Source organism: Trachinotus anak, unplaced genomic scaffold (assembly GCF_046630095.1).
Source record: "Trachinotus anak isolate AG129_WGS33_773 ecotype Australia unplaced genomic scaffold, CSIRO_AGI_Tana_v1 ptg000020l, whole genome shotgun sequence".
In the NCBI taxonomy this organism is placed as follows: domain Eukaryota; kingdom Metazoa; phylum Chordata; class Actinopteri; order Carangiformes; family Carangidae; genus Trachinotus; species Trachinotus anak.
Window position 1 is genome coordinate 1,866,480 of NW_027273871.1, and position 24,282 is coordinate 1,890,761.

At 40.0% G+C, this 24,282-nt stretch overlaps 1 long non-coding RNA gene across 1 annotated transcript; it reads left to right on the forward strand.

The window, feature by feature from the left end:
• Positions 1-710: 710 nt before the first annotated feature.
• LOC139637491 (uncharacterized) lies at positions 711-16,969 on the forward strand. The gene is made up of 5 exons (XR_011694602.1): positions 711-2,382; positions 3,324-3,382; positions 9,472-9,542; positions 15,506-15,595; positions 16,305-16,969. It is a non-coding gene; the product is annotated as an uncharacterized lncRNA (long non-coding RNA).
• The last annotated feature ends 7,313 nt before the right edge of the window (positions 16,970-24,282 follow it).

Below are 24,282 nucleotides of genomic sequence, written 5' to 3' on the forward strand. Positions count from 1 at the left end.
TGACTCATTGAAAAAGTAAAAACATTCTGTATTACTCAGCAGCAACTTGCTCAACACTCAACTGTCATCTCCTGTTTGACTCCAAATCCTCCACCACCTCATGTCTCATGTTTTTCATTTAGCACACGCAGATATAGAGAACAAGATACTGCACTTAAACAAACAAGCAGCCATACAATTTGTTTGGAGTTTCACTGCCCATCCTGCAGCTCGCCCAGCCTCAGTGTGCACGGAGCTCTCCAGAAGTCCCGACCTCAGAAGTGCAGTAACACACCCGCCAGCTCCCCTGAGTGTGCACAAATATGTGAAAGCTTGCATGCAGAGAATCCAGTCTGGTATCAAACCTCCAGGGAACAAGCTGACCTCCAAATGTCAAAGTAAAGGAGAGTTTCCGGGAAGTATCTGTAATCTAAACACTGAATTTCAACTTGTAATCCTTTAAGTACATGTTATTGAAAAAAGTAAATAATGCATTACTAATGCCAATAAACTGAAAGTAGGATCTGTTGCAAATATTGCCACAACTGCTGGGTCACTGTAGCTAGGAAGCTTGTTGATTTTTAGCAAAAACTTAAACAAACTCAAAGGAATAAATTCAGGTCGAATAAATTCAATTTATTCTATCATTAGGAATTATTGTTATATACTATTGTATAATAAATTTAGGCCGTATTGTCCCTACTGGTTTTCCATCGTACCTTCATATTTTGTGACTGTGAAACATGTTTGTGTCTTGTGTGGTGTCAAAGAAAGTACTAAATTAAATTGAATCAGGCATTTTATTTTTCATAAATAGCTGTTTTGCGTTGAACCACTTTGAAATGAAATGTCCGTATCAACATTTCAAATTGCTTCATATTCAATACGGGTACACATACAAACACTGGAAAGCAAGGACAGCGCTTCAGTGGCGTGCCTCTCTACTAAGGTGTGGCTCAAGGGCATGACACTGATTTATGTTGGCAGCACGCCGCCTGCTCCCCTCACTCCGAGCACCATCGGTACCATCTCCTGCCTGCTGTCTGCCATGCTGTGTGCAGAGGTTTGGGAGATTAAACACGCACACAGATCTTTTCATCCCAGTGTCACCTTTCCCTCAGGTTTGTCCCATTATCTCTGTCTTCCTTTTGTTCGTAGTGCGTGGAGGCTGTGGATTCACTGATAAACACAAATGGTCCCACACTATTCAAACAACTAATATTCACCTAATTATGAGGTTTGTTTTACTCTGTAACTTTGCCCAGTCAAAAATCTAATCAGACATTTATTATTTGATGGTTTAAGCAGATGAAGTGAGAGTAACTCTGTGTTCTGTTCAGTAAATCTACAACCGAGTCCATGAGATCAGAAAGTCATTTCCAACTTGAAGCCTTGGTTGTGATTGAGACTTAAGACGGAGACACGTCACTCTGCAGCCTCAGCCGGCCCTAAGGCATTGTGGGACAGGGGAGGACATAGTAAAGATTAAGAGAAGAAAAATAGCCATACATTTTTCTTCCTGTATTATCCTTTGAGAACTTTATCTGAATGTGATGTGCTAAGCAGTAGTGAACCGAATTGCTGGTAAGGTTGTCATATCTTCTCTCTGTGAATGTGGGACCTTCTGTCATGTGAATATGCAGTTCGTCTCTATCTCCAGAATGTGTCTGAGGCAACAAGGACAGCAAATGGAAATGAGCTGTGGTTATCTCAGAGGCTGTAGTCCCGATCACAGTCTATCTGTCCGTAGTCTTATCTTAAAACACACTGTAGTTCAGTCAAGTGCTCCTGTGTGTGTGTGTGTGTGAGCGCGAGACTTGCCCAAAGACCTGGTACATGCAGACCTATAGTTACACCAAACCATTAGTTTGCAAACATTTAGACTGGAGACACAGGCCTCCCACACACTTGCTTTTCATTGCGATACTGTGTACATGTATCATTCAAATAACATTTGTTTTTACAACGGAAAGATTTCCTGGTCCTGAACCCGGTTCACCACACAGGTGCTTTCAACCTCTGCTGACTGACACGCCCACACTTTCTTGAAAAGAGAGCTAATTAGAGAGCAGAATTGAAAACACCTGTGCAGGTGGACTATGGAGAACCAAAGAACCAAAGTCTGACTCTAGCTCACTAGCCTCTGTAACTCAATGCAGTTAACGTTGTCCATGGGATTTATTTTCCCCTTTTTGTGATTTTTAATGGGGCTATGTAGTTTGTAAGTTTTGTAGCTATGTAAGTTTGCTCTGCCGTCGAACGTGGTTTCTAGCCGGGAGCAGGTGCTGGAGATGTTTGCTTTTTAAGTAGTGTGTTCACAGTACAAGAGGTCATAGGTCCTCCGAGCTGCGTTACTTCTACAGGGCCGACTGGACGCTGAAAGGCAACGTTTCTTCTAGACTGGTAAGTAAACAAATGTTAATGCCAACGTTAGCTAAAACTTCCATGTAACTAATTTACAGTTAAATTATGACCTTTTGATCAGAGACTATAATACAGCTACCATGAAAGAACTACAAGCACGGGTACTCATCATAACTTGGTTTTATCGATGTCCATAATGTTTACCAACGCTCTCCTCTCCTCTCCTCTAATTGTTTAATATCTCTTTTTTTTTCATCTCTTAAGTCTAAAAACTTATACAACCCTTAGTTCTCTCTGTTATTACAGTGCTTGCCCACTTGAAGCTTAAAAACATACATAAATAAGAGCAATACTGAAGTGGAGGTGATATCTTTCCTTACATCTGCTTTCTGTCCCATAAAGGATTAGAGTTGTTGTCGTGATACCATTTTTCCACCTATGAATACCAAAGATTCCTCTACTTTATCTGTAACAAAAGAATACCAAATATGATCCATCACTGTATATTTTCTTCGTGGACCAATTTTTGTCTTTACAATTAATATGACGAGTAGTTAAATACAAAAGCAACAGTGGCTCCATGACAGCTGTGAATGAAGGATTCAGGCTCTTTTTAGCACATGTTGCAAGGCCATGTACTTATTATTTGACTATTATCTTTTGATTTGTGGTATATAGAGGAGGGGGTATGGAAATGATGGACAGGTTACAAGTTAAAATTGAAGTCCAGCTAGCCAGCAGTCAAACCTAGAAACGTCTGATCTGTAGTCAGACATGTTATCCATTGCACCACAAGCCATCACTACGACAGCAGCTGTGGCTCCATGAAAGCTGTGAATGAAGGATTCAAGTTCTTTTCAGGGACAGGATTGCATGTAAATGTTGCAGTTCAGTATTTTGTAGAGAACATTGTAGGTATACGTGACGCACCAAAGTAAAACATACCTGTTTATTGTTGCCATGACCTATTTTTGACTCAGGGTTCCTGCGGCCACAACGCAGAGTACTAACCACTATACGATCACGGCTACTTGGTTGGGTGAGTAGTTGTGATATAGCATGTTTCCACCTCTGCGGCTTTCTTTAAATACAAAAGCACCAGTGGCTCCATGAAAGCTGTGAATGAAGGATTCAGGCTCTATTTTTAGCAACCGTTAAAAAGCCATTTACCTACCATTTGACTGCTATATTTTGATACATGATATATAGAGGAGTGGGTATGGAAACAACAGATATGGACAGATATATTTTTGATATTGTGTGTGTGTGTGTGTGTATGTATGTATATGTATGTATATATATGTATGTATGTATGTATGTATGTATATGTATGTGTATATATATATATATATATATATATATATATATATATATATACATACACACACACACTCCATATTCTTCATAGTCAGACATGTTATCCATTGCACCACAAGTCCTTTCTACAACAGCAACAGTGGCTCCATGAAAGCTGTGAATGAAGGATTCAAGTTCTTTTCAGGGACAGGATTGCACGTAAATGTTGCGGTTTAGTATTTTGTAGAGAACACAAGTCAAATGCCGTAAGTATACGTAAAACAACATACCTGTCTATTATTGCCATGACCCGGATTTGAACCGGGGTTGCTGCGGCCACAACGCAGAGTACTAACCACTATACGATCACGACTACTTGGTTGGGTGAGTAGTTGTTGTGATAGCATGTGCAATATAATTTGCATTACCTAGGTAAACAAATGTGAGTATTATTTCCCTGTTTGAGCCACTGAAGCAAACAAAGTTACATTAAGTCGTTCTTATTCAGATGACTGTTGACCAAAGCAAAATTTGATTCGATTTAAAGATTGTGTATCTGTTTGGGAACACAACACTGACACATCGTCGCTTTGATATGGTGAACTTGTTAATAAACAGTTGCTTAATGACACATCCATCATGGTGTGTGTATTAGTTAATGTGAGTCCCTATCTGTGAAACTGCTGGCCCTCCCCACATATATAAAGACCATGGCCTCCCGCACACAAGATGACAGTGTAGTACACAATGTTAAGGTAAAGGCAACCCTCAAGTTTTTCAGCTTAAAAAGGTCTCCAACAAAGAAAGAGATAAGACCAGAGCACAGGTAGACTGGCCAGGGGGAGTACCAGCTCAAATCCTGGCCTGGTGGCCCATCAAAACGTCCTTTAAGTTTTTACCGGCTCCGTCAGTGCTTTTCCCTGCAAATGGGCCCAAGGCTGATTTTCTTTCCAGTCCGACCCATGAAGCCAATACTGGTCTGGCTTTACCAAGATGGAGAGCCTTATGAGCTGCTAAACGGCTCCAGCTTGGTTTGGAACTAGCCTTTCTTATTCTGGATGCGTAAATAAGTCGTGTACATACGGTTACATATCTAAAATGTTGCTATCTCTGGTTGGCTCATTATCAGCATTGCTGTGGAGCACATCACAGCAATGCAAGAGTGGGTTAATGCTTGTGGCTGGGTTGTTTTGTTGGCTCTTGTGTACACAGGGTAACTTTATTCCCTGTGTACACAATTTATTATAACTTTATTTATAGTTGTGCTTCTCATTGGGTGTTTACGGGTTGCTTTTTCTGGGATTCGCAACACCTTGCTAAGAACAAGAAGGGAGGGGTAGCTGTGGTCAAAGGGAGGCTGGAGGTGTAGCTTACAAAGCATTTGTTTGGATCCCAGATAGATCCCAGACTAGATCCTGTTGTCTCACTAGACCTCTAGTGGCAGTATATAACCTGCCATTAAACAGATATAAACAAAAGATCTGCTCTTGTAAAGTTCAAGTCAATATTGAATACATTTGAAATCCAACAAGTACAATACTAGGTCAGACTACGTACAAGACTGTGTTAGGAAAGTGTAATACAAAGAAACAAAAGTGTAAATGAAGATGAGGGGGTTGTTTGTCTAAAACAAAGGAAAAGTGCAAATTTCAAATATCACACACTTTGTTCTTTTAGAGGGTTCAATTTGTTTAATGTCTGAAAAATACTCAAACAATTATATGAACATTGTTTGTGAACAGTGCTCCAGGGGGTCAGATTCAAGGGAAAAAAACTGAATCCAGCCAGCACACAGCTTCCCATCAGCTATCTGTGTTGTGCATTGATGTGCATAACTAAAAAAATCTTGTTTAATCCACAACATGCATCAACTGGCAGGAAAAATAAATTGTTTTTCTCCAAAGCTCAATGAGGACTGTGCTCATCAGTTGGCCAACTGCTCTTACCGAATATTTTAATAGATGATTTGACTGCCTGTTTCTGCTCAAGAATTTCACTGTTATCAATGTCACTTCAGTCCCACGGGAGTATTTATAGGCTCCATTTTCTGTGATGTGACTGTGTGTGTGTGGTGCATTAATGTATGTATGATCTGTGTTATCTCAGTATAAAAGGGCTCCAGCAGCAGCAGCACATGTATTGTGCAGAATTCTGGACTTTCATGATATATGTTTTCAGCAGGGAGCCATCGGTGCAGATTTCTCACTCTAACTCTTAACTTTTCTCTCCCGTAGGAGGTCATTCTTTCCTTCTTGCCCCCTGCCACTTCTTACATAAATTACCCAAACCCCCTTCAACACCCCACTTGCTCCATTATTCTCTTCATCTGTCTTTCCCTCTTGCCTTCCTTTACACCTACTGTATGTGTTTCTTTTTCATACAGTTTCCACATCATCATCATTTCTCTCTGAGCTCCTCATCGATTTCTTCTTCCACCCCATGCTGCCTCTCATCATCTTGTCTTTGTTTCTCTCCTACCCACCACCAGTTAAATAAACCTTCCCTTTTTGCCATCTCTCTCTCCATCATAAACAGTTTTGGCCTGAGGGCATTCATGTACGTTTTTTTTTCCTCTGCTCCACTTGGAGAGCCAGAGGCCATACTGAAACCAAGGCCAGCATGCACAGTGCACACTATGTGCCTGCACTTCTGCATGTTAACTCTTCAGAGATGGAAAGATTTTAAATTTCCAGTGCGAGTCAGTTCATAAAGCTGTGAACAACATGAATCGAGGCACGTGATGGGTTGTAACTTGAAAGGTGATTTTTCTGGATGCAGTAATAATGTATACAAACCACAAAACCTAAAAACCACAATCTTTCCTACCTAAACCAGAGTGCTTTTGTTGCCTAAACCTAACCAGACCACAGCTTCATTAATTCAAAAAATGTGAACATAATGCAGGCAGAGATTACATTTCATACAAAATTTGGTGCTGTGGTTTAGTTTAATATGAACCTAATTTCCAGGAGACGCGATTGAACCATCACAGTTGTCCCCTTGTTTTATTATAAACATGACAAAGATGCCCAGCCTCAACAAAGATGGCGTCAGATCAGGAGACACTTCTGCATGTCGTTCTAGACGGCCTGGACCAACCACATATTATGTCGTTAAATTTGGAACATTTGATTTGCTTTTTACCTACACAATCTGTCACTATACAACATGGTTTGACTATTTCTTTTATTAATCTTATTAGTGTGTAGAGTATTTTATAGAGCTGAATTGGGACCATTGCACATGACTACTTCCTCTTTGTTTAATGATTTACTAGAATGTTTTTGCAGCTCCTCTCAGGGATGGTATCAGAACTTGCTGCACTTATAATGTTGGTAAAGAGAGCAGTGGTTATATCAAGCGAGCAGGAGACACAAATTTAAGAGAAAAATGTGTGAATAGTAGGCATTACTTAAAACACTGTAATAATATTTTTGTCTATTGTGCCTGCTATCAACCAGCAAATGGGTGTCTCTGGGCCCTGTTCTAAAGGATCAGTGGTGCAGAGTGTTGCACTCCCACTGTGGTAGCTGACTTTTGGATATTTCAAAGCTGGGGGCATGTGGCACAATTGAAGTGCAGGTGGAAACGGTGTGATTATGTGAAATATATTATTAAGATGTGGTAGGGGCCGGTGTCAGTCATCAATCAAATTAGCCTCTTTTCTTTCGTTTCTAAAGGTTTGGTTCATGCAGTTCAGCCCGTGGTACAGTTAGGAGAGGATCTTAGAAGTTGGTATTTTTTCTGAAATACATTTTTTGAAAGTACAGCTACTTCTTTTCCCTCATTTGGGGGGGGGGGGGAATAAAATCTATGAATATGCAAATATGTTCTGTTCCAAAAGATGGACTGCTAGGTGTAAGACAAGTCCTACTTCACTGAAAAGTCCACTCTGAGTGAATGTGAGCTGGAGGCTTCAAGTTTCCATGGGAGATGTTGGGCTGACTGGTTAGACAGTGGGCTCCACCTTCATCAAAACACCAGACGGGGGAATATATTCTGGATCAATGCTCATCCCTCCAGTAGAGATCAGATTTGTAGATTTATTCTAAGGAGCATTAAAGCTGGTTTAATGGTTGTATTCTGGTTTTTCTTTTCGTTTTTTCCAGTAATTTGTCATCCGTCTGTATGTGCATGTGTATATATTACCTGGTGCAACCACAGGCTGGCAAAGCAAAACAAACCTGCATCCTGTGCTTCAGTATGCCTGTGGTGGGTGGGAGGTATAAGCACAAATACCTGTAATGCATGGCATCCAAATTGCAATGCCTCTTATGATTGCTTCTGCCACAATTATAAATCCAGCTTCCCCCACTCAGCCACAGTCAAGTTCACAGTAATTTGATAAAATATCAGTGGGCTGGAAAACAACCTGTGGATGGCCGAACTAAATGTCACTTTACTGCCTCCAAGAGCACGCCGCCTTTTCTTCGGATGTTTCCCTCTATAATTATAAAACATATGGCCAGAAGGGTGCCTCTACAAAAGCAATCCTTATGTTTTTTATTTGGAGGGAGTGATTTTTGCTTGAATGTTTTAATTGCAAAAAAGGAATACAAAGCTTTACATTATTCCAAGGTAAATTAACTCTATACATCAAACTGATGAGAATTAGGTTATAGTTCTGCTAAGCTTTAAAGTACTGGGGGGTACATTAACATTTTGACAATATCAATCAGAAGCAGTCACTGTTACTCTAATCCACAGCACACACTGCCAGCAGTTTTCATGAGGACTATGTCTTCACTAGAAAGTATTTCCTATGAAAACAGATTGTTCAGAAAGGTAGTATTTTATTCTCAAAGCTGTGAACACCACAAATTATCATAATAACGGTTATCATTGTGATCGTAATAACTTATTTTTTAAAAATGCCTTAAATCTTGTGACAAAGATCTAATTTTAAAGGAAACCTGGGTGATAAGTTTACGGCCATGCTAGAGGCTCTGTGATGACATACTTGAGCTAAATGATGTCAGCATGCTCACAATGACAATGTGAGTATGCTGATGATTATCATGTATAATTTAATGAATACCAAAACTATCATTAATCATCTTTCTAAGTAAGAGACTGAAATTTCATCCTTGTCAATTGTAATAAGGTGGAGACAAAAATCTTACAAACTGGGCAAATAAACCTAAACTACCTTTTTTGCATGTTGACTACAGTAAATAATATAAGATGGTTTTGTGTGTTTTTTGGAATGATTTGGGTGAACCATCACTGGCCTGACTGACAGTGTCATTCCTCACCTGTCCACCAGGCTCCCTCAGCGTCTTCCACCTCTGCACACCTGTCGCTGTTTCCCTTATCAGCTCTTGTGACCTGCTGTCTGCCTCAACTCATTTACACACACACACACACACACACACACAGCTGACATTTTCTTGCTGGCCTTTGTCAGATTGGCCAGGCTGCCTTGTCTTTTCTTTTTTTTTGACACCCACCTGTTTTCTGCATGTTGTGGTTGGTTCTGCTTGATTCTGGATTCTGTGTCCTGCTAGCAAAAAAAGAAACGGTACACATAATTCTGAGTTTCATTAAAACCTCACTTCCCTCACAGTGGTAAGAACACGACAACTGTGCAAGATGTTGATGACAAGGACCATTTCAAAAAGTAATACTAATACTAGTGTTTATTAATTCCTAGCAATGTGCCCACCCAGCGGCTCAGTGTTTTTCAGTCAGTCCATGTGATCTCCATGTGCACCTGTAGCGTCCTCAGGAGGAGCCAGTAGATAACTGTCGTAAGCCTCTGTCTTCATAACCTCTAATCTGATCAGAGGGAGATGACTGTGATAACTCCTTGTTTGTTTTGCTTATCTACAGGATTAGATGCACCTACGGGGATGGCTCTACTTATTCTACTTTTCCATTACCAGGTAGTAAGAGGAAGAGAGGTATGGCAGCGATTTTAACTAATTTTATATTCATGATTAATGGGCTTGTTTTCACCATCACATTGTTGAAGTTTCAGGCCTCACTTGATAGTAAAACACAGTTACATGCTGTCTGTACAACTTGTTAAAACAAAATGAAATATTTAGTCTGTCTGTCTCAGCATTCTCAATAACTTTATTAGCAATTAATCAAATTACTGTGGAATTTGAATTTACTTTGTAAAAAGAATCTCATGCGCAGATTATCGCACATCTCTGCAGTGCTCTGCAGCTTCACGGAGTGCTTTAGAGTCTTTCAGCTTGTTTTGGTTTTATGGCTCACAGTCTTAATGCTCAGCTCTACTCTCATGCTCTTATCAGCATCATCTCCCAATATATCAGGCAGCTGTTTTCTGCAAAAAAAAAAAAAAAACCCTTATAAGATGGCAGCTTGTTGCACTGCCCCAGGTGGCCATAAAATCAGTAAATGCTGATTTAACAGCTTGTCACCTGTAGGTTTTAATGCTGTGTTAGACAACTCAGAACTCAAATGTTATAACCCCCTACTTCAGAGAGTATGATGGAATGATATCCTCAATATAACAGTGTCCACAGAAATATTAAATGAAGAAGAAAAAAAAACTCAAGATGAAAACTAATTACTTAGGCTAGATTAGTAAATAACATTTGAAATTACTTTTGTGTGTAATATTCTGACTCTAAATTAGTGTAAAATATTATGTGACAGCCTGTCACCTTATCCATCATTTTTCCTCCTCCCTTTCATTTGTGTAAACAATTACGCTCTACTGACTGTGCACATATTTATATCCTGCCTGCCCTAAGAAGACGAGTTGCTCGTAATTTTTCTGGTTGGAAATAACTGTCCTCTGAAGTGAATTAATTGCAACATAAGTCAGGAACAAAGGCACATGCACAACAGTAAGTGCAAGCACCAAGGAAACTGGAGTGACAACAAAACAGGTGGATTCAGTGAAGAGTTTATTGTCAAAATCATGAATACTTAATTTTTTAAAGCATTAACATGACACTAAGAGCAGCCTAAAGCTGTCAGTCATGAAGTAAATAGGTTGAGTGGGAGAGCTGATTGATCTACTCAGTAGCTGTTTCCTGGAGCTTTCAACCGCATATCGTAGTCTAAGTTCTTCGTCAGCAGTGGGGTGTGGGACTGAGATGCAATTGAAAACCTGATGTATGATGTTTGGCTCGATAGTTGCCAATGATTCTGATTAGAATCAGATGAATCAGAAGATTGTCTTAAAATTCTCTAATGTGTGAGAATACAAATACCAGGTCACTCCATCCTCATATTCATGTGGGCGTCGACACTGAGTAGTGCAATTGTTTTCACATAAAGGGTACTTCAGCAGTGGAGGGCTAAACATAAAGGGGGAAATGATGATTGTATATACAACATATGGATCATTCTCATTGTGCTAGCATGTGTTTTGTAGTGTAGGAATTTCATTATGCTGCTACTGAATCACAGTCAGCAGATGTGATGTTTCTGTCTGCCGCAGTGCTCGCTCTTCTCCGTGGCTCCAGCTGAGAGCTAAGTGGAGACATGGCTAATTATCCAGTTTACACCACAAACGTAATTATGCCCCTATGAGAAGTTACACATTGAGTGCGCAGTACGTACTGAATGTGAGGGAAGTGTGGTGGAGGCTCTTTACGTGTGTGTGTGTGTGTGTGTGTGTGTGTGTGTGTGTGTATTCATAACAGGTACATCTGTGAGGTGCTGTTGGGAGGATCTTCTCGAAGCTTACATTAATTAAACATTCAAACAGCCTTTAAATCTTGCAGTTAAAGCAGGATTAATAAGAAAAAAAAAGAGCCATATGAGAAAGCCAACATAATGGAACATGCCTTAGCTTTCCAATACCTAGTATCTGACTTAGAATAAAACAATGCGGTTTGAAGCTCATAAATCTGTCTCCCACGGGGACGTGGCTAATCACAGATGCACCACATGTCTGAAGCTCAGTCATTTAACCAGATTATCAGTGCAGGAGGTAGCAAGCAACAATGCTGCAGACCTCATTCTTAGACACACAACCTCGGGTGGTGGTGATTGCTGAAAATTTTACAACCTTGTATTAAATTAGATTTTAAAGGGGAAAAAAGGAGGAAGTTTATATTAAATGGGGGATTGGAGAGTAAGGGCTGTCAGAGTCGAGTTAATGTGTAAAAAATGATCTGTTCTTCCTTGTGCTATTACATCAACTTGTTCAAAGACATTGTTTGTCGTGAATGTGATCCACACTCGCATGAAACATGTGAGCAGATGCATAAAATCCGTCCACCAATCACGCTCTTAACATGCTAAGATGATTTCAGCTCATTTACAGTCTTCTTTATTGTCATAGCCTTGAGCCTTGTTTTCACACAAACACTCAGAAAAAGATGAAAAACACAAAAGAGAAAGTGGAATAACAATAACAATAGCCCCAGTCAAAAACCTATCACCATTTCACATAAGGTGTAAAATCTAAGATCTGTGTGAAAGTACTAAACTGCAGCGGCACCTTTTTAAATCATCAGGGAGGAGAGAGAGAGAGAGGAGAAGAGAACATTGTATAATTATCCCTGTAGGTTAATTTGCCTTGGACTCCATGTTGTTGTGTTTTTACAAAAACAGTACCAGCACTCGTGCAACAGAAACAACCAACACGTTATCAAGAAACACTTTCACACATTGCATCACCCAGCACACTGGAGAGAGAAAGAAAAGGACAGATGGGATGTGTCCCGTCACAGTACAAATGTCTCCCTCTTTCTGCACTTCCTGCTTCTTTTCTTTGTCCTCCATAAAAATTGATGTTTGCCCCTCCAGCCTGGCTGTCCCAATATTGTCAGAGAATGAAAAAAGCAGCTTAGTTGGAGGACACACTGAGTATCCTTTTAGGAAGTGGCAAGTAAAGGCTAAATTACACTGGACGTTTTTCACCACCAACGGCGCTGCTGACCAGTGTTTTTATGAACAGTTCCCCCACATTGTTTGTATCACACACTGGCACATGAGGCCACACATGCATGCTGCAGTGTGGCCTAATGTCATGGTGGCATGATACACAGTTCTGCAGACTGCACAGAGCGTATCGAGAGCCAGTGGCCTTAATGCAGTGTAAAAGTCTCCATGTTTCAAAATGCAAGTTTAAAAATATACAAAACAGACTTTGCAAGTGTTTCATGAGGCATAAAATCGGACAGTAAGGACACACAGATACACACCAAGTGTTTTTGATGAACACTCTGAAAACTAAGTTATACAATGAACTCCACGGGGCGCCTTCACTTTTTTACTGCAAAAATCACATGTTCAGACCACTTCTGCATGTCTTAGAGACAATTTTTAAAATTACTGATCACGCAGAAGCTGCAAAAGCTTAAAAGCTGGTATGTTTTGTCTGATACTTAGCTTGATTGACAGGCAATCACTCTGCCGTGGTGGTTGCTGTCTTTTTTCTTTTTTTTCTATAGGCTTCTGCGCCAGTGACAGCCAATGTTGGAGTCATTATGTTTTCAAGATGAAATGATTAGATTTTGGTGGTTAAAGGTCTTGGTCATGCAGACCTCACAAAACATGTTTTTGGCCATAACTTGTCTAATAGAATAAAATTACATTGTCAGTCAAATGGTCAGAGGTCAACTTCACTGTGACATCATAAAGTGCTGCAAAAACACTTCTGGCCCATATTCAGTGCCCTAAATCAGGAACAGAAGTGAAGGTTGTGACCATGCGTCCGGTAACTTGGCTGGTAGGTGGAGACATACAACCGTGAGCCGGCAAGTCTAGTTTCATCAAACTTCACTGTGCAAACTTTGATCTTTGTAGCTCATGATTAGAAGGCATTGAACAATGAAGTGGAACTATAAACCTCAAAATGCCCGTCTGGACAAATTATTTTCCACTGTGTGATTTTCATGTGCCACACCCACACTTCGCCCAACTCCATTTTAAGATCCTGGTTTGAAGCAGCAATAGGCAACAGAGGAGTTATTTGCTTTTGCACCAAGTATAATTAGGTATCGCTGATCATCGATTGAACACCATTTCTGATGATACATTTTAGGGATGTGGCTTTAAAAACAATTGTCCAGTGTCTTCTAGACTTAATCCTAAATTCCATGAAATTTCTGCAGCCTATAAAGTAGATTACACCTACATAATCCTCATTTAGTGCACGTTTAGTAATAGCATGTTGATCATTTGTCATAGCACAATAAAACCATTCACACTTTGATCTGACTTGACATTAATAAATCTTAGATTATTTTTATGGTATTTTTGCCTTTTATTTGAGATTTGACAGTCTGGAGAGAGGCAAACAGGAAACTAGGACAGAGACGGCGTGAGGGCTGTGCATGCAACAAATGTCCTCCAGCCAGGAATCAAAGTGTGGACTTAGCAGTTCTGTGGTGTACACTTTATCCATTCAGCCACCAGACGCCTCACTAAGTAACTTTTTCAACCACCACATTTCCTCCATTAGACTGTAACCACTTTAACCTGTCTTGATGTTAATAAAACTGCACTTATGTGATAGTTGCCTTGGTTGTTATCAGTTTTACCATATGCTGTCAAGAAATACAATGGAGAAAAAAAAACAGCAGTATAGTGTATTCATCCCTAAACTCCAGTGTCTTGTTTCTACCACTGTTGTACCTTTTTAATCTTTTAGTTGTGGGCGTCTTGTAACTAAATGCAAACCTCTCAAACCTTCTGTTCAGCCCATGAGCGAGACGTGGTGCAATTTGGAGAGACACTGCAGTTTCCATCAGTTGATTCTTGTATAACAATTGTGAGGCATGACTCAAGCCAGCATGAATGGGCATAAATGGGGTGTGAAAGAGGACTGAAATGCAACATCTGTTTGAACACAGATGTTTTTTTTTTCTTTTGTTCAGTGGTCATTTAAACATGCTGTAAGAATGACTGTGCTATCTGCTTTAAGAAAAACATATTTAGTGATTGTGAGCTTTCACACAGCATCAAAATAGAGCTCCAGGCAGTCGCGGAGTTCACGTGTTACTCACATGTTCCATACATCCCTATTATGTATGACCATGACCTATCTTGCTCAGTATGTGGTCAGTATAAACATAACAGAGTGCGCTCTGCAGCCTTGCTGTTAACTCCCTTCACCTCGATGTGAGCATCCTGACCCAATGTTATTCAATAATTTCTCAGATATTTCACTGCTTTAAATCTTACAAACTTGATTTAGGCAACAAGCACCCACATTCATCAAAGCTTAAACATGCAAGCAAATTCTTATTTGTTGTACCATAAAATGAGGTATAAAATTTATACTAAAAAAGCCAGTGTAGATTTCAGTGTGCTTTAATCGGGGCATTTATCCTTTGACAGTACCACCACTCTTAATCTCCTGTGAGTGAGCATCTTTTTTTCTTTTTAAACATAGCCCTCTTTGTAATAACATAACAGAGATCCTCTCTGGTCGTTTTGTCTTCAGTCTAATTAGAGACGCTCTCTCCTCAGTTCTTTGCCTTCCCATTTATCCTGCACCTTCTGCTAATGAGTTGGGCTTAATCAGGCATTCCATTTCACTTAGAAACTAATGAAATGTTGAGATCATTCATGAGGAGGTTTCATTTAAAAAAAAAAAAAAAAAGGTTTCTTTCTCTGTCTGTCTTTTTTAAAATGAAGCTGATCTCTTTTGTGCCCTTTCAAGAGTCACAGTAGATTTCTTTAACACAAAGACCCCCCCCCCACCCCACCACCGTAGCGTGTTTCTGGAGCGCAGACATAATTGGAGGGAAAGTTATCATACTGGGGAAGGCAAACTGGAAGAGGTGTTTCGCAGAGGAATAATAACATATTTCATTACAGATAGTCTTGTATTGAGGGTTTTCAGGGGAATAGTGACTTATTGTGTTGTTGTAAGACTGCAGTTGGACATTGTTCAATGATATTGTTCCTTCCTCCTATTCCTTAGACCACAGATCTGAAGACACAAGAGCAGGGGAAACGCTGTACGTGCTGTATGTTGTGTGCTGCATTCAGGAGCAGGCTCATGCAGTGTAAGGTAATGACTGTTCAGTGTGGCTGTTAAATGATAATCTAATTTATGGTTCTGTTATGTTTCCAAAAGCACTGACTCAGAAACATGTTGTGAGTAGGCTGATTCAATCAGTGACACACCTCCTTCTGCTAAGTGTGTGATTGTAAGATACAGAGAGAAAAAAATTTAAGTGAGAAACGTGGCAGAACTGTATTAGCAGGTTTTACAGCACTGCACTGAAACTGCTGCACAATTCCATTATTCTGTATTTATACATGAGACATCTATCAACTCTGAGTTTTACTGATGATATGTAACTGCCTGCACCAGACTGGAATAATAATTTAAATCTAAAATAAACTGATTCACGATCTTGAAGTGGAAATGGACACGTTTTTTTGCTTTAACTTATCATTATGACACAAATGTTGATTGCACAGTGTAATGGCTGTAGACCAAAGACACAGTGTTTGGTTCCCTCTATCTTCGCTCTCACTGTGTAATTCTATCTGCCACTGGGCACAAAATCTCACAGGAAAATTAAGCCTCAATATACGGCTTAAAGGAAGCGCGTCTGCCACTGCACAACTAAAACAGGAAGAGGATAGCTGATTTTGTTTTCCCCGGTAGCTTTCCCCAGTTAACGTGGCCATGTTGCTAACAAATACCAAATTATGACAATTTCACTTTACCTCTTCAGTGAACATGCTTCTTTCTTTTCTCTTATTTCCAGTGTAGTGTTGACTGGTTTGTGTCCTGTGTTGTAGCTGAACGGGGGGAGAAGCCTGTTTCCACTTTAATAGCAGTCAACAGCTGAATCTGAATCCTCTGTTGAGCTGTAAGCTGCAAAGCATTTGGATGTTTTTGGATAGTCCATTGCTGATACTCCTAACACAAAGTGTTTATGAAGAGTCCACTGAATTCCAGGTGATACATAGAGCAGTGGAGCGATTTAGTGTCTGGGTTACAATTGATCTCAGGGTTGAGTATGATGTTACATTAGGCGCGAGGTCTAAGATAAAACATGGGCAGGTGTAGGACTTTAACAGCATGAAACAAAGAAATATAAGCAGTAAATTTCCCAGCATGTATTCAGTATTTGGTGGGTAACAATACTAGCATTGGTTGTCTCTGTAAATGTGAAAGTATGGACTGAACGTTAACAAATTTTTGGTTAAAAGTATTTTATTACTATTAATATTAATTTAAACTGTGAACACGACTATGTTAACACCTCAGCTGTTGTTGCCAGATGCAGATTTGACTAAACACATTCATTAAAGCCATTTTTGCGACCGCGTTATCTGTCTGTCTGTCTGTCTATGTTAAGTTAAGGATGAACTGGGCTGTGTGTGATGTCCCTCTTGTTGTCCAGAGAACTGTCCTTGTCAAGCCTGGCAGCAGACAACTGTCTGACAGTAGAGGGTTGCCAGTTCATCTAGTTCACCCGGACTGGCACACTCTTCCTTCAGCTGACATCCACTGTGCATCATCTTCTTTTCCTTGTGCACGCTCAACACCTCCACAGCACATAACTGACACATCCATTTCATTGCTGGTGTAGCTGATCTCTCACCCTACTGTTCATTCTGTGAACACTTTATTTTGTATAAATAAGATTTATTTCACTACAGCTCATGTGCGGACTCACTGCTCATTTGTGACTCTTAATTATCCAAAAAGGAAATTCACTTGGTCAGGGATGTGGAAAGACCACATAAAACAGGATAAAAATAAAAGCTTTAGTCTTCACCATTAGCATTTCATATGAAACATGAAAGGTCATTGAGACAAAATATAAATGAAATGCAAGGTGATTTAAAGAGACATACAAATATGATGTAGAAAAAGTAAAATAAAATATAAAATCTAAATAATCTACATCTGAATACAACATTTAACATGAGACTAAAAATTAGACTGCAGTTACAGTGCATGAATGAATAATCTCATCTTTAGTGACAAATGGAAAGTTTTAAGTATAGATTTAAAAGGACTGAGTTGGAGCACTCTTCAATTTTTCTGGGAGTTTGTTCCAAATATGTGGGTCATAGACACTGAACACTGCTTCTCCATATTTAGTTTTGCCTCTGGGGACAGAAAGCAAAAATGACGCCCTGAGAGGACTGTTCATAATGTAGCAGCTGATCAGAAATGAATTTTAAAATCAGTTCCTTGATTTTGAGAATTGGTTTTGGGGACGACTCCAGCTGTGGCTGTCTGGATCTGCTGTCGTATTGACACGTGTGTGATAGCTGTAAATGTACATAAGGTAATGCATGGACGGGTTTTTGAAAGTCCAGCTGAGACATACAGACACATGAAAAGAAAAACCTTAATAAGTGGAGAAATACAGTGAATGCAGATGCTTCAGTCACAAGGAAGACTAAATTTGATAATGTTTCAATAAGAACAGTAATTAAAATGACATCTGCATTTAGATCTATGGAAAAGACATCAGTAAATAGGGTCGCACACTTAATGACCGTGATGCTTGTGCATTAGTGTGATATGTGAGGAAGAACAGAGGAGCTGAGAACTGAGAATCTCTCTGCAGGATGTGATCGTACTGCGTCAGCAAGAAAAGGTCCATCGATAGTTGCACAGAGAGGGATATTATAGGAGGGTTGCAGTGCATGAACCCCTTATTAAAAAGATGAATGCACATATAAGAGGTCAGTGGTGCAAAAACCATATAGGCACTGGTCTACAGAGATGTGGAGAAAAGTGATATGATCAGATGAGTCCTCCTTCAACATATTCTCGACAAGTGGGCGAGTACCCTTAGAAGGAAGGGTGTCCATAAATCAACACAAAGTTGTTCTGACTTGTTCTGATCACTTTTATCCTGTGATGAAGCATTTCTGTCCTGATGGGTGTGGATTCTTTACGTCTTTATATGCAGCCCAACAGAGCCGCAGTTTGATTGTTTTTTCGCTGTGAAATATGTTGTGTTAGTATTTTATCCCATGATATTTTATATGCACTATTGCACCACCCTCACATACCATGTTCACACCTGTGTTTCCTTCATATGGAAGATCCTTGACTTCTGTGGGACTAACAATAGTAATTTAGGGTAAACTGGCTTAGAGGACTCATTAGGTTTTACACTTCATAGCCAAAAGAGAAAGAGTGTGAGTGTGTGTGTGTGTGTGTGTGTGTGTGTGTGTGTGTGTGTGTGTGTGTGTGTGTGTGTGTGTGTGTGTGTGCGCGTGTGCGTGTGCGCGCGCGTGTGTTCATTAGGTAGAAGGGTTTTGCAGCCCACTAGGCAGAACTAGGACACACATACAATGTAGGTTAGCATTTATGAGGGAGCAGGACTATCTGTCTGGGACAATTCACCAGAGACAATATGTGTGCGTACGTATGTGTGTGTATAACCTAAAGAGCAATACCTGAGAGGCATGTTTATATGCATATGTGTGTGTGTGAGTGGGGGTGGAGGGTGGGGGGGGGTCAGCTCTGCTACCAAGAAGTCCAAAGGGAAAACATGAGCTAAAGTTCCCCGGCCTGTGGAGTAAGTTAGCTGTCATCAGTAAATAGCTGCCTGTGTGGTGCTGGGCCACTGGGCAGGCAGAAATAATGAGGACTGTGGATGGAGCCAGATGGAGCTTCACTTCACGCAGCATGCTTCATCTGGACTTTCTAATGGGCAGTATTTTGTTATGTGAAAGAAAAACTGAGGGCTTGGGTCAGTTTTCTGTCAGTTGTCTCTTATGCCAAAAATAGAGGAATCTTTATTAGTATTGAAAATGCTGATCTGGAAAAATACTGGAGGCCTGTTAGATAGAGGATGATAGAAAACATGCATATGGCTCAGCAGTCACCATATGGGAACAGTCTGGACACTTATCAGATCAGGATTATTTGAATGTCAGCAGATAAAATGATACTGCAGTTGGTAATTAGATAGAAATAATATACCAAAATCATAAAAACAAAAGTAAAAGGTTAAGTGGGCTGTAGATCATAATAGATGACAGCCCTTAGAACTGAAAAACATCCTTTTTGGAAATGATTTTAATTCTAGTGAATGGTGTTGTGTAACCGATCATGACTTGACAGGATTTTTTGACAGAACTTGGTGCCAAGAGAGCGTCTTCACATGCATGTGAGCATTTGTGGATGTTTCTGTGCTTTGTGGCGCATTGATGTGTGTTTGCAGAATGGTTTAGTGGAGTGTACAAGCATGGCCAGCTGTATTTGTCTGCTGTAAGCCCCCCCCCAATCTGGTATCACCAGAGCACATTGTCTGAGTCACCCAAGTGTGTGTGTGTGTGTGTGTGTGTGTGTGTGTGTGTGTGTGTGTGTGTGTGTGTGTGTGTGTGTGTGTGTGAGTGTGAGAGAGAGAGTCTGTGACTTAAGCCTGAACTCATTGTGAATTGTAGGAAATTGTATGAAAAGCAAATGTGCCATGTTTCTGTGAGCTCTCTTTTAAAATTTGAAACAGCCACACAGCAGTCACATAGCATGGAGTGATTGGGGAGAAGTTGGATGGGGTTATTGGATGCTGTAATATGTTGCCTGCAGTGAGGCCAGATATTTCATCAGGCTGGAGGGCTTAAACAACAATGACTGTTAGTGAGAACAACTATTTTTACACAGAAAAAAAACATTTTTCAGACAATTCTTGGTGGAGAAAGGAGAAAAATTATTTTAAAAGCCATTTATTTGGGTGTAATGGTTAAAAATTTAGACCTGTTTCTTCCTCAGAGGGTCTTCATCAGTGTGGAAGTAACAAAAACAGACAGATTACACCTAGTAACAAGACAAGTTAAGATTATTGCATCAAATACTCTCAAACAAAACAAAAAGCTATAAACTAAATAAACTAAAACAACACAATGAATATCAAATATTAGAAAAACACAGTAATATCACCTGAATCTAAGTCTGTGACTCCATAAACCCAAGTGCACACATACAGTAAGTGCACAAACATGCAGCCCAGCAGCATACTCAACATCTGTTCAAACGTCCCTGCAGAGGTAATGAATCAAGAGAGTTTTCAAGGCATACAAGACAAGTTAGAGATCACAAATCATAGATGATGGCTTCATCCTGTTGTTGCCTGTTGAGTCTTCAGTCTGTGTTCATGTTGAGTTATGGATTTTGTCCAAAGAAACTTACCAAATGAAAGAATCCACATCTGTGTTCCCATACTTAGGTAAAAGTATGCTTAAACCTGCATTAACTGAGGGAGAAATCTGACTCTTTAGTTGCTTCATGCTCCATTAGGTTCACCGGCTAGTCACTAACTGTGTCTGGTCTTGGGAGCAGGTCGTGTTCTGTAGGTTTTTTTTAGAGCTTTTTTGCTGAAAACAGCTGCCTACTGCAGACAAAAGCAACGCTGGTGAGAGCTGCAGGCTGCAAAAGGAAAACAAAGAGTTGGGGGAAAAAAAAAATGCTGAAACGCTCTGAAGAACTGAGGGGAAAATGCAGAATTGAGTGATAATTCCCTGTGGGTTTGTCACTTCGAGTGACACCTTTTGCATACACATTGTCTTTTGATCCACCATTAACATTAAAACATAAAGTAAAGCAGCTGTAAAGACAGACAATAATAACCACATCATAATACTTATTATGGTCCCTAGACTTGCACAGCTGACAGTATATGAGCCACCTGTTTACACACACATTATTAAAAATCGGAAACAAATGTGGACATATTTAAACCATGGGGACAGGTGTTAGCTTACCTCACTCACTATGCTAATTTCAGAATTCAGAAGTTTTTCACTAAAGTTTGTTTCCTGTTCTTTCTTTGAAAAGCAGCCTCAGGTTAGGTACAGATCTGTTTTTGCCAAAACTTGAAATCGTGTATTGTATTTTATCAAGATAATCATAACGGTAACCATTTTTTTTCTTTTTTTTTAGCCCTCACTCCCTCCTATGAAATGATCAAAGACATAAAATTCAAAATGAGACAATGCTGCAAGATTATAGCTGAACACACAACTGCATCATTCCTGTTGAAAATCTTTCAGATTCATGCATTGTATAGCTCTGTGTTGACAGATGGACTACCGCTGAGACATACACAATATAAAGCAACTATTGAGGCCACCACTGGAGCAACTTTGTCACAGCAGAACATAAGAAAAGTCTCACAGAAAAACAGAGAAGGGAGGAGGTGATTGACAAGGACGGAGGAAGTGATGGATCTCAGAAAGCTGCTGCAGAAGAAAAGATGGGAGGAATCCACACAGAGGGATGAAGGGGGAGTGACAGGGTGACATGGATGGGTGTTGTGCCCTCCTCCGACTCTATTGGTCTTACAGTGATGAAAGTGTCAGCAGTGAAGACAGTTATCTAAAGAGGCACAGGAGGAGGGAGAAGACAGTGGGAGAGGAAGAAGAAGAAGAAATGAGAAGGGGGGGGGGGATGGGGGGGGGGGGCAAAAGAGAAAACCCGTAAGGATGAGGTAAGAGTATGAGGGTGGGAGGAAAGATAAGAACAGCAGGAGGTATAAACACTTAGAATATGAATCATAGGCATCTGGCAGGATGGAGGAGGAAGGGGGGGCTGAGATGTGAGACATAAGGAGAGGTGACAGAGTTAGAGAGTGGGTGAGTGAGACAAAACTAGACAGAGTGATGGAGAAAATGAGAAGCAGAGAGGGTTTGATGGAGGGAAGGAAAAGCAGCAAGTAAGGCAGGGATAACGAGCAGCGAAAAAGAGGCAAATCGAGTGTAATACATTTAAATCAGCATGTTTATCCTTACGTCCCTCTTATTTATTTGGTTAGAGGTTGTAAGAGTGATGGGCTTTTCCTGCATGCATGTTTCTAAGTGTGTGTGTGTGTGTGTTTATGTGTGAGAGCAGGAGGGAGGGAGGATGAGATTGAAAACTGACAAATCTTGTCAACTCTCTGTCCTCCCACATAATCTGCTGACAGCTTTTCTGTCCAGTAAAAAGAGAGAAAAGAAACAAAAAGATTTCACTTCCATCGCTTTTCTTCAGATATTCATGGGCTCTTGGACAGGGAGCTCAGAAAAGCTTTAGAGAGAAACAGTGAGTGACAATGAGTGTTGAATCACTTTTTTTTTGCAGGGAGTTTTTTTTTTCGTGGAGTATAAGCAATTCCTTTCTTGTGTATATCATGAACCAGCAACATATAGTTTAGGGTAGTTTCCCTCCATTTCTAGAGAATTCATTCTTTAGAATTCAGTCAGTCTTTTGCAAACAATGAAGAAAGTTGAGGCATGTTATGACAGCCGTGCATGAGGCAAATTTAAACTCATACAAACACAATTTTCTGTGTTTTAGAAGTAAGAACGCAGGGAGCTTAGACTACAAGGGGCCGCCTGCAAGTTCTGCATCTGCCTTTTTGAATTCAGGTTCAATTCAAGTTCAGCTTCTCTATAAGAACTTCAATGATTTGCCAAAAAAAGTCTGATTTTCTATGAGCTGAGTTATTTTTTTCTAAACTAGCATGACCTGTTTTCATTATGCATTGCACACAAAAAAATCTCTCAGTCAAAACTGATCTAATTTGTGACAATGTAACACCAACACATTACTTTAAATACGTTAACTTTACCCAGTACCCACGGGAAAGAATTCACTGCCTGTGTTACTTCTTATGTTACTCTTGAGTCATTTACCCTAACTAAGAGGCTTTATAGAGTTAATTTTTCCTGTTTGAAAGTCACAGAGCTCATTTAAAAGACACAAAATGACCACAAACAGACTCACAATGACACCAAAGAGACGCAAATGACCATAGTGAGACTAAAACGACCACAAAGAAACACAAAACGACCGACGAGAGACAAAACCTGACCATAAAGAGACTTTCAGTGTGGGAGTCCTAAACAAGAGGAGTGAGGGGCCTTTTACTTGCCTTTGCCTGGGGGTCAGTTTTCTCATAGTATGTCCATGTTATCAACAGTTTTCTATCACCCTCACAAAACTGATTTATATGACTGTGGGACAAAATGATCTCAGCTCCTGATTCACTTACTAGCTGGAAAAATAATGAAATGACAGAATAATCTCAAACCAAGCGACTTGATATTATTTTGTCATGTGAACTGATCAAGAATCAACTTGCTCATATGAACATTCACCGAACAATCCCCCAGATGTTTACTGTAGATGGTAAATTTAGACTTATGCCCCTGCATTCTTATGAACCTTTCCAGACCTGCTACTCTCCACTTGCCCACCAAATGCCCTTGGACTTTCACACCAGTCCTAATCACCTGTTCCCCATTCCCATCAGGTTCTCACTACTTATACTGGCCCAGTTTCACTTCCTCTTTCCCCTATATCTGATCCCGTTACCTGGTTCTGCCTATTCCACACTTTCCTATAATATCTTCTAAGTGCTTGTGCATATTCCAACTTTTTATTGTAGTGCTATTTCCACTTGTTTGAAAATTTGGGATCTCAACTAGAATTTAACATAAAATTCTTTGGGTTTATAATAATATACGTTTCCTTGACCTAGAACAGAGCACAGAAGGACCTGAAGTCATCCAAGCAAGAACTCACTTCATGTACAACACTCAGTCAAAGCTTATGTGTAAATACTTGTATGTAAACCTGAAATAGCTACAATATTCTCTATGCTCTATGATCTGTTTTGACACTGTTCTATGTTTCCCCCCCTTGTCCAGATCTCTTTCTTAAGTTTTCCATCTCAGTGGACCTTTACTTGATTGAATAAAGGGACAGGAGAAGAGAAATATCAATGCTGA